The sequence below is a fragment of the Saccopteryx bilineata genome, chromosome 2 (assembly GCF_036850765.1).
Source record: "Saccopteryx bilineata isolate mSacBil1 chromosome 2, mSacBil1_pri_phased_curated, whole genome shotgun sequence".
Classification (NCBI taxonomy): domain Eukaryota; kingdom Metazoa; phylum Chordata; class Mammalia; order Chiroptera; family Emballonuridae; genus Saccopteryx; species Saccopteryx bilineata.
This window is the reverse complement of record NC_089491.1, coordinates 240,513,714-240,523,011: the sequence shown is the minus strand read 5'-3', so window position 1 is coordinate 240,523,011 and position 9,298 is coordinate 240,513,714. Positions and strand designations below refer to the sequence as shown.

Genomic DNA, 9,298 nt, shown 5'->3' with positions numbered 1-9,298 from the left:
TCTGACATTTTTATAAGTTTGTAAATTGATACAACCTTTTTGAAACAGGATTCTACTATGTTGTTTAAGGGTATTAAAAAGGTATATGCCTCAAAAAAAAGGTATATGCCTCTCAATCTATGCTTAGGTAATAATACCCCAACTTATAGAGAGAGCTTCCTGTGCTTTTATTGCAACAATATCTGTCATACGAAAAAATTAGAAACACTATAAATGTGCGACAGTAGGACAATGGTTAAGTAAATTATTATTCATAAAGCATAACTATTTTGATATGTAAAAGGAGACTATAAAATATACAACTATATGTTTGTTGAGTGAACTGAATAATAACAATCTCCTGACTATTATCTCTAAGTATTATCATTTTATTTGTTTGGGTTTTTTTGCAGTTTTATAACTTTATTTGACAATCAGTGGTTAGTTCTCATCTACATTCACCCTTTGTAGATTTTTGAAAGTGGCAACAGGTATGTAGATAACAAACATGTAGAGCTTATTTGGTGACTCTTCAACCTCATGACATTTTCTGGACAACCTCACCCGGATACTGGGTGGGATAGTCTCAGGTCAATATGCACATCTGGAGTTCCCATCTCCTTTATGGCAAATTTCCAGATCTCCTTGAGTGCCCAAGGGGCACACTGTTTGAAAGCCACTCTGTGGATGCACTTGTGAATGTGGATGGTGTATTCCCAAGTCACTACCTCATTGATCACAGAAGGACCCTTCTTCTTTGGGCCACCCTTCTTTGGGGAAGCCATTCTGAGGGCGGGTCCAGGTTGAAAAGAGAGCTATCAGGGTTTGACAAGGCAAAAATATGACTTCAATTTGTTTGGAAAATATGGTCATTGGAGAGTCATGCAGTCATGAAGTCATGAAATTATGAAATCTGGAAGTGTCTAGCAATAACCCATTTTATTGTTACACAGCTATAATGGTTTATAAAAATCTGCCTTCATGTAACTTCTAGCCATTTTTCTAGGTCTGGCAAATAAGGTGTCCAGAATAAAATCTTTAAAACCATGACACATGTGTAAGATGTTATGATCTTAAACAGTTTTCAAGTAATAAAAGGCAGCCATCATGTCCTGACCAATGTCATGGTTAATATCACAGATATACAAAATTCTTTTTGACAATATTTTCTATTTTGGTACTTTAGGCAAGAGATTTCTATTTGCCTTTCTCCAAACCTGCTTTCTTCATCTGGAACATGAATTTGTGGTTTAGAATTTGAAACACTGTCCAATATTTCTCACTGCTTGAGTCTAAAACATTCTTTCTCATAATTGAAGGCAAATGACAATTTTCTTTCTTTTTTGCTGAGTGTTTTTCTGGATTTTGTTTTGGTTCTTTTTTTGCTGTTGACTGATATTTTTCCTTGAGTTATGACAGGTGAGAGCCAAATGCATATATTGCCAAGTGAAGTGTGGTCAGACTCAGACAGGGGTGGGAGGTGGGGAAAGCTTGTTCTTTGGAAGGACAACGATGTCATGGGACTATTATAAGAATGACTCACATGTAGTTAGTGTGGGTAATGGACCTGAAGGGAATCTAAAGGGACGAGATGTAAAGTTGCTTGCTTGTCCTGGGGACTTGAACTTGGTCAGTGTTGATAGCTGCGATGCCCTTTGACATGATGTGTTCACTTCGGGGACTGAAGTTCTCAGGCTTTATGGGGAATGTATTTTCAAAGTTATGAACAGCAAATTTCCTCCATTCATCCTGGTGAGTGTAAAGTGGAACCAATATAAAGATGAACATTTAGGTGAAATGATCATTTGATTGAGTATTAGAAAGAGTTCTGGTTGAGTGGCAGTGAATGTCAAAAAAAGCTGAAAGTTTCAGTTGGCCAAGCATTGAGGGGCATTTCTATGGTCCATGTACTCTTCTGCATCTTGATAGGGGCTGTATTACACAGGTTTACAAATTTGGCAAAATCCAGCAAATATATAATTAAGACTGAGCATACACTTCACATAAAAATACTTTAAATAAATATTAAACTTCAGTTAATATGCATGCTGAAGTAGTTCAAAGGAATTATACTTGTATCTGAAATGTACAAAAAATAAGATATATTAATGGTGGAAAGAGGAGTGGACACACATGGTAAAGCAGGTATGTTGAAATGTTAGTGGCAGAATCTAGGTGATGCTTCTGTGCAGTGGTGTGTGTGACTGAGCTGGCTTGCAGAAGTTGATTTTGCTCAAATCTTCCCCAAGACACATTTGTAGCTTAAAATTGGCAATGGTAGGGAATACCTACACCATAAAAGTCAGCAACAGACAAAGGAGTGCATTTTTATTTTTCCCTTGGAGAACAAGCTGACCAACACACCACAGGGTATGTGGATTGTTCATTGTAACTTTCTTTCAACTTTGTGGTATGTTTGAAAACTTTTAAAATAAAATGTTGGCAAAACAATATGACTCAGTGTGCCTTGCACTGATGAAAAATAGATGAATAGCTTTTAGACTTGTGCCTCTGAGTAGGATTTAGTAGACAGAGACAAGGCGTTCCTCCTGCTGCAGCAGCTAGAGAAGTAAGGACATATCACAAAATCTTGTTTTTAAAAGCAGTGTGGAGAACCACAGGGGCAAAGAAGAGTAGAAGAATAAGAATTCCAGAATGGAAGAGCATGTGCAAAGTGAGGTGAGGTTGCTGGAAGTTTCCTCCCTGGGGGCAGTGGTTGAGGCCTCGAGGGCTGAGCTGCCATAGGCAGAGGGCAGAGAAATCAGGGGAAGCTGTCACAGCCTTGCAGCCTTGTGTAAAAGTGGAATCTAGATGAGCCCCGGGCACGGGGCTGGCTTTCCCAAAGAGCAGTTATTGCACATGGTATGACCCAGGAGACTCAAGGAAGAGTGAACTCATGCAGAGCCTCAAAGTCCCTAGGAGTCATACTAGTGGGAGGGGCTTGCACCCATAGCTGACAGGGTGCCTATCAGAGCTTTGGCAGACTTTGAGTCTGTGTGATGTGGAGGGGAAAGCTCTAAACTTTTGGGTTAGAGGTGACAGAAACACAAGATCTCGATTTGAACTCTGGGGAACTTTACCCAGAATGGAGCTGGATCAGGAAGGCAGAGCCAAACCTCCCTCAATCTCACATTTCAGAAAAGACAAAATCCCACTAGTGGAAGAGGCTTGAAGCAAACAAGCATCAGCTCTTACACCCGAGACATTTGAAAGCAGAGAGAACTGAGTCTGACTGCAGCTCAGCCACAACCCAGTTTACTTTCTCAGGGCATTGAGATGGTCGACCCCTTACACTGTCTGTCCAGCTAAGGAAAGGATAAGCCCTTCCCAGGGGAAATTAACATTAATTTCAATCTCTATAGTTCTTTCATATATATATATAATGTGGTAAACAACTATAAGTAGTTAGGCATAGGGAGGAAGGACAATGTGACCAATACTTAAGAAATAAAAAAGAGAATAAAAGAAAGCAGACCCACAAAATATCCAGCAGTTAGGGTTGGCAGAAAAGGACATTGAAAAGAACTTCAACAAATATTTAAAAGAAAATAAAGAAATAATGGACAAAAATATGAATGAAAAGATAAAGAATTTTAACAGAGAACTGAAATCTATTTAAAAAGAAGCAAGTGGATATTCTAGAACTGCAGTATCTGAAAGAAAGAGCTCATTGGGTATGATTAATATCAGATAAAACATAGCAGAAGTCAAGAAGGTGGACCTGAAGATATGTGATTAGAAAAAAAAAGGGTAGATAGAAGAAAAAACAGACTGACAATGCAGAATACAGGCAAAGAGTCTAACATACGTACAACTGGTGTTTCAGAAAGCAAGGAATGAAGAATAAGATAAAATAAATATTTAAAGTCAAAGTTCATACAAAGACCAATGGAAGATGTATTATTACACTTGGATTTTCATATCCTGGTGGTCACATTTACTGATTATGGCTGACATTGGGGACAATCCAATGATTTCTTTGATCTTTCTTTTTTCTCATTGTGAAATTGAACCAATAATATTAATTCCATAGAACTTTCATAATATCATCTATAAATGCTATATAAGGTAAGGTGAAAATTTTAAAAATTATCGTCATTGTGTCATTGTCCTCATCATTATTGTTTTTTTGCTCAGTTACTCTTGTGGCCCAGTATATAATTTCTATCCCTAGCACACACCAGGATGAAATTAGAAGTTAGCTAAAATGAAATTGGATTGCAACAGGTTATACCTCCCTTCATTCTAAAATAATTCTATTTTTATTCATAAATCCTCATATTTTTCATTTGTATAATGAGCAGTGTTAGTCCAGAGATTACAGAAATAGTCAAGTTATAGGCACTGCAAAAGGTTTTCAGTCTCAGATTATCTCCTGGACTCGAAGTCCTTGGGTAGAATGAGGATATAAGAGACATATATTCATGAAAAATATACCTCTAATTTGAGGTATGGAGGCTCAGATTTACTTAAATCATGTAATTATTTAGTTTCCAGTCACATTAAAACTAAGTGAAAGCCCAGATTATATCAGGATATGTGGACCCATAAGACTCACCAAAATGACATGTAATTATGAATATGTGTGTGTGTGTGTGTGTGTGTGTGTGTGTGTGTGTGTGTGTGTAATATTCATATTTTTGGCTTGAGAATAGCCTTCTCCCTCTGTGTGTGTGCATTCTTGGCGTCTCTTTCTCTTCTAATAAGGACACTACTCTTATTGGATTAGGACTCCTTCCTTAAGATGTCATTTTAACTTAATTACCTCCTTAAAATCCTGATCTCCAAATGAAATCATGGAATGCCAGGAGCTGCCATCATGGCCATTCACATGCAGGTTCACATTAGATTCAGACAGTCGGTAAAGAAACAACGGAGCCAAAAACTGGTGGGCCATCATCTTTAATCCTAGCTTGCACCCGGCAGGCAAGTAAAAACACACCCTAGGCTCCAAAACCACTCACATTCAGTGCTCACAAAGCTACTGACTTATCTGAGTTTCCTAGAATCAAAGGTTTCTAGCTCACCAGACTTATTCACCTCTGTTCCCCATCTCCTTCCTTTTCCCTGCACAAACTCTGCACAAACTGGCTTCTCATTCAGCACTTCGCCATCTTGGCTGCTTCTCCTGGCCTCCTCCACGTGGCCTCTCTTTGCTCTCCTGTCTGCTCTCTCCTCTAATGCTAATCACAGGAACCGAGAGAGCAAGCTCCTGGTCTGCCTCCATTTTATAGTGTAGAAATCAAAACATTTAATCCAATATACAAAATAGGGAAGTCTCTAATACAAAGCCACTTATCTGGGGCATGGGGATTGCACCACCCCACATCAAAAAGGGTGGGAAAGGCTTAGTCCTAAAACCAAGCCTCAGGCTACAAGGATCCTGCCTGCCCACAGCCCACCCCCAACACACATTAATATCACCTGGGCGACGGCTTCCACATGGGCAGTGCCATCTTTAACAAAGTGAGCATAATATATTTTATCTGCCCAACAAATCACATTTTGGATTAGGACTTCAACATATATGGCTTTTGAGGGATACAACTGAGTCCATAACAAGCAGAGAAAAATAAAGGCAAAAAAGTGTCACATGTTGGTTAATGACCTTATAACTAAAAATGCTTGTCATATCCACCTCAGTACCACATAAACCAACCCAGCAGATCAGAAAGCTACAGAACTTCATATCTTTTCTTTATCGAGAGTGTCTTTGTTTTGTTTCATTTTTGTGGGGGAGTGGGAATCATCTTTGCTTGCTTTGTTAGCTTAGGTATGTGGGCTTGGAGTCCTGAGTCTTTCTTAGCATCGCTTTTCTAATGAGTTGCCCTCTGTTCTGTTCTGTCCAAATATTTCATCTTTTGAGAAATCAAGGGTGTAGCCATTTCAGGGATGTCTTCAAAATTAAGCTACCCAACTTTGGGTGAGCCAGTTGCGGAGAAGGAGACACAGGTCACCTCCCTTGGGACATCAAGTTCCATGAAGGAGTGTATGATACATGTTCTCTGGCCTGATTCTCTATCCAAGACAAGCCTCACACTTTCCTGCCAAGGTATATTAAATAGCACATTGACCCAAGTGAATTCAGAAAACGCTTATTATATGGAAGGCTGTGAAAACAAACAATTAACAAGGCAAAAGTAGATACATCTCCATAGTTTAGGGGGGCAGCACCAGTGATTCACTCCAGCTGGGAGGACCGGGCAACACTCCATGAAAGAGGAATGCAGCACCTGTAATAAGGAACAAGAATTTGACAGGTGAGAAAAGCATGGTGTGTGAGATCTAGGGGGTGGTGTGCGAAGCAGGCAAATCATTCCACGCAGATCGAAAAGCACAAGCAAATTCATGGAGGCACAAAAGTAATTGCAATCTGCAAAGATAAATGAGACCTCTCTAAAACAGTGCTTCTCAAACTTCAGCGTGCATCAGGGAGACCCAGAGGGCTGGTTAAAACACAGCTTGCTGCCTCCCCTACCCCACCAAGAGTTTCTGATTCATCAGTCTGGGGTGAGGCCCAGGAAGTTACATTTCTAATAAGCTCCCAGGTGATGCTGCTCTTCTTGATCCAGGGGCCACACTTTGGGGACAATAGGACTAAAAATAGTAAAGGATGTAGTGATAGATCTATCATTCAATAGATTGGAGTCATTATCACTTAACCATTCTTTTGAAGGGTGAATTGTAAGGTCAAGGGAAAGCTTGGCCACTGCCTAGGGGTGGAGGCATTTCTGAGGTTGTTTTAATTGTCCAATTGAGAAACAATTAGAGCCTGCCCTGGAGTTCTGTCCTCAGAATGCATAGGGAATTAGAAAGGCAAGTGTCACTCCAGAAGCAGAACTAACTTCTCTTCCCTTGGTGAGAAGTGGAACACAGAAGAGAAGGATAAGATGATAATCATGTTATAGTTTCATTTTAGGAGACTGGACAAGTTTTGAAACATTTCAGAGACAAAGTGCAGGAAGAGGAGTAGAAGAGGAAAAAGTGGCTCTGGTCCTTGAGACAGGTTCCCCGTGCCCAGGGAAATGAGAAATGTAGCAATGAGTAATGGATCATGGGAAACTTTGGGCAGGAGCTCTACAGAGGCAGGGCTGAAGAGAAAACTTAGCAGGGGAAAGAAATACAGTGACAGCAGGAAGCTAATGGGTGCCTACTAAGAGGCAAGGAGAGGAAGGAGAACCTGGTGGGTGGAGAGAGGAGATGCCTAGAGTAAAAGGTCCTGAGATGCCCAGGAGAGGTTCGAGAAGACAGTCAAGAAGAAGAGGCTGCAGATGTGGGTAGAGAGGCCATTTGGTAACTGGTGGCTTGGATGTTCCTGTTTACTTTTTCACAAATATTTCCTTTTTCTTCTTCTTTTTCCAAGTGATAGGGAGACAGACTCCCACATGCTTCTGACCAGGATCCAACTGGCAACACCTGTCTGGGGCTGATGCTTTGTCCATCTGTGGCCATGCTCACAACCAAGCTGTTTTTAGTGCCTGAGGGCAGAGGCTCCACAGAGCCATCCTCAGCAACTGGAGCCAATGCACTCGAATCAATAGAGCCATGGCTGCAGGAAAGAAAGAGAAAGAGGAAGACAGGGGTGGGGGGGAGGAGAGAAGAAGGGATGAAGAAGCCGATAGTCACTTCTCCTGTGTGCTCTGACCGACAATTGAACCTGCAACATCCACACGTGGGGCTGATGCTTTACCACTGAGCCAACCAGCCAGGGCCCACCAATATTTCATAAGTGCCAAAAATACGCCATATATTTTGCTAAATGCTGAGGACACAGTGGTGAGCAAAACAGGACAGTCTCTGCCACCAGGAAGCTTGCTGGGTGGTGGTGGAGTCAAGGGACACTGCCAGTAAAAATTACCTGGAATCTATTGTTACAACTGGGAAGGAAAGATGAGGGAGCTATGGAGGGAGTTTCAGGTGAGAAGGTCACACTGTGAAAATGGCATTCAAACTTGGGCTTGACTGATGAGCTGGGTACGACGAGGCCGAGAAAATAATGCGTGTTAAGGCCCAAGGTAATATGCACTTTGTCCCAAGGAACTGAAAGGAAGCCGGGGGACAGGGACATGGAGAGTGAGTGGAAAAGCAGTCTGCGATGCAGCTGGCAAGGTAGGCAGGAACCTAAAAATGCGTGGCTTCTGCTAAAAACCTTGTTAAAATCCTCTAGCATAGAAATGTCTCGGTCGGTTTCTGAGCTACTCAAGATCATCAGCCATGTTGCTTTCCACTAACACTAGCTTGTTTTTAAACAAAACTGAAATTTTGAAATTGATAATTCACCTCCTTGACCGGATTTGGCTCTCAGTTGCCTTTGGGTTTCTATAACATTCAAAGCTAGCCTCCAAGGACTAAGGCTTGCCATGATCGAGAATATATATAAAAAATATATTTATGTGCCTGGGGCTCAGAAAGCAATTTCCAAAGAGATTTTCTAAAGCTGTTTTGAGCATTATATAGCCTCCTGAGATGATGGATTTTTTCCAAAAACATAAGAGAACTTTCTGCATCCTAATGAAAGTTCACAGCAGTAATATCGCTCTGTGTTCTCTCCCCGCATGCCTCGCACTTCTGGGGTCTGAGGGCACAGAAAGCAGCATACGGCCTGAGCCTGAGCTCCCATTAAGCTCAGTCTTACCAAAAAACCCATCCTGCCGGAAAAAAGAGCTTGGCAGTTCCTCTATCCTACTATTAATATTTTTGCACAACTGGGATCACAGTCTTACCTGGAGCAGTGAGTGTAACACAACAATAAAGTGCTTGGGATCCAACAGACCACAGTTTGAGTTCCGTCTCTGCCCCTTACCAGCTGTGTGACCTTGGGGAAATTGCTTAACCTCTCTGAGGCTCCGTGTTCTTTTCTGTGTTGATAATAGTACTTACTGGATAAAGTTGTGAAGAATAAGTGAGCTGTATATGAAGCACTTACTACTTTCTCCAGGCAAAGGTTGAGCTATCATGACTACCCTGACAGAGCAAACCAAGGCAACGGCAAAGGCGCCAGAGGGGACCCAGACCCTGGTAATGGGGTAGATTCCACCTGATCCCGGCACCCAGCCTGCAGAAGAATGTGGCTCCTGCACCTTCTAAGCCACCTCTGCCTTCACTCTGTTCATGGCTCTGCCAGAGTGGGTGGCTTCTGTCCCCCAGCCCTCTGCTGCCTTCGTAGCCGCTGCTTCTCTGTGCCATTTCTCAGGGCCATCATGCAGGCATGCTGCCCTCGGTCAGTCAACTGCTAACACGTAATTACACTCTCGGCTCCTTTCCTGACTTGCTGGAGACGTTTACTGCTTCACCTCAACCTGGCTGTTCCCTCAAACCT

The 9,298-nt window shown here is 41.7% G+C and overlaps 1 pseudogene; it reads right to left on the bottom strand.

The window, feature by feature from the left end:
- Positions 1 to 420: 420 nt before the first annotated feature.
- LOC136323177 (large ribosomal subunit protein eL31-like) lies at positions 421 to 8,576 on the bottom strand (annotated as a pseudogene).
- Between the last annotated feature and the right edge of the window lie 722 nt (positions 8,577 to 9,298).